This window comes from Pinus tabuliformis, chromosome 3_2 (assembly GCF_031772625.1).
Source record: "Pinus tabuliformis cultivar Carrire ecotype Pingquan chromosome 3_2, CPIR1, whole genome shotgun sequence".
Lineage (NCBI taxonomy): Eukaryota > Viridiplantae > Streptophyta > Pinopsida > Pinales > Pinaceae > Pinus > Pinus tabuliformis.
The window spans coordinates 985,458,544-985,461,021 of NC_142302.1; positions in this window are offsets into that span (position 1 = coordinate 985,458,544).

Sequence of the window (2,478 nt, forward strand, 5' to 3'; positions counted from 1 at the left end):
CCGCGATTGTTGTTCATGAGATCAAGACTTACCCGGACGCTAAACCCGTCCGACAACGTTTGCGTCAGATTCACCCAAGAAAAGCTGCTGCAATTAAAGCAGAAGTTGAAAATTTACTCAAAGCAGGTTTCATTTATCCGATCCCGTTAACGGATTGGGTATTGAATATTGTTCCGGTTAACAAAAAGCAAGGAACAATAAGAATATGCATCGATTATAAGGACATTAATCAAGCCTGTCCAAAGGACAATTACCCAACTCCCTATATCGATCAAATCATCGATAATTGTGCCGGCAGTGAAATATTCTCCTTCATGGATGGATTTTCCGGATACAATCAAATCAATATTCTACTTGTCGATCAACCAAAAACGGCTTTCATTTGTCCATGGGGGACATTTGCTTATTGCAAGTTACCTTTTGGGCTCAAGAATGCCGGAGCAACTTTTCAAAAGGCCATGTCTTATGCGTTTCATGATATCAAGCACATTGTGCAACCCTACCTCGATGATTTGCCTGCTCATTCATTACATCGAGCAGATCACCTCGTCCGTTTATGAGCAATCTGTATGAGGTGTAGGCATTATCGGATTCGGTTGAACCCACACAAATGTGTCTTCTGTATAGAAACGGGTCGATTGCTGGGGTTTGTAGTTTCGAAAGCCGGCATTCGTGTCGATCCCTCGAAGGTCGAAGCTATTGTCAAATTGACTCCTCCTTCGAGTCTTCGCCAACTCCAAAGTTTGCAAGGGAAAGCAAACTTTTTACGACGATTCATTCCTAACTACGCCGAGGTTACAAAGGGTTTTACCCGGTTGTTGAAACAGAATACTCCATTCTATTGGGATGAGATAGCTTAGAAATCTTTTGATGCGCTCAAACACGCGTTGACCCATGCACCGTTATTGCATCCTCCCAACTACAACCAGGATTACTTCTTGTATTTCGCCGCCTCTCATTCAACCATTGGAATGGTCTTAGTTCAGGAAGATGAATTTGGTACTGAACATGTGATATATTACCTTAGTCGAACTTTAAATCCAATTGAGCTAAAATACTCACATGTGGAGAAATTGGCATTGGCAGCTATTCAAGATGTCCAACGTTTTCGTCACTACATTTTACTACGTAAAACTACAGTAATTTCGGATTGCAACCCTATGATCTACATTTTGACCAAGCAATTGCTAGGGGGAAAGTACTCTAAATGGATTGTTATCCTGCAGGAGTTTGACTTGGAATTTGAAAAATCTAAGTCTAAGAAATCTTTAGTTTTTGCGGAGTTAATGTGTGATTTCCCGCGTGCTGACACGGAGACTGTGGCGGAGAAGCCCATTGCGGACGAATCCTTGTTTCTAATCAGCACTTTAGATCCATGGTATGGGGATATCATCATTTATCTCTAGACCCAATCCTTTCGGCCAGAAATTTCAAGGTCGGAACGTCGGAAAATACGATTCCAGTCCCAACAATTCAGGATTATTGGAGATACTCTTTATCACCGTGGGGCGGACTCTGTTTTTCGACGTTGTTTAACTCACGAGGAAGCTGAAAGGGTTCTAAATGACTGTCACTCTGGAGCGTGTGGCGGTCATATGTCTGGGTATGCCACAACCCAAAAGATATTGCGTGCTGGCTACTTCTGGCCGTCTTTGTTTAAAGATTGTATTACCACGGTCTGAAAATGCCACAACTGCCAAATTTTTGATCGAAAGATGCACGCTCCACCTGCTCCTCTCCACCCTATAATTGTCGTTGGTCCTTTTTCCAAATGGGGTATCAATTTTATTACATGTAACCCTCACTCGGCCAGGGGGCATGCGTATATCATCCTTGCGGTAGATTATTTTACCAAGTGGGCCGAGGCGATGCCTACATTTGAGGCAGACGGCAAGACAGCTGCAATTTTCGTGTTCAATCATATAATTGCTAGGTTTGGTGTCCCACAAGCGATAATCACTGATCATGGGCGTCATTTTCGAAACGTTATGATGACCGAACTTACAGGCCAGCTTGGTTTGCGTCACGATAGTTCAACTCCTTATTATCCACAAGCTAATGGTTTGGTTGAATCCATCAACAAAGTTTTAGTCATCATGATCTGACGAATCATTGGGATTCATCGGTCGAATTGGCATAACATGCTATTTTCAGCGCTTTGGGTGTACCGAACTTCAGTAAAAACAATAACAGGGTTCACTCCTTTCCAACTAGTCTATGGTCTGGAAGCTGTGTTACCCATTGAATGCGAAATCCCGTCACTGCAAATGGCCATCGAGTTACTTCCAGCCACTTCCGAAGAGGAAAAGCGTTTGTTATACTTGGCTCAATTAGATGAGAATTGACGTGATGCTGCATTGGCGATCGAGACTCACGCAAAACATATGAAAGCTCAGTATGATCGAAATGTGACCCCTCGAAATTTTTCGGAAGGAGATCTAGTCTTAGTTTACGATCAAGCTAATGATAAATTAGGCG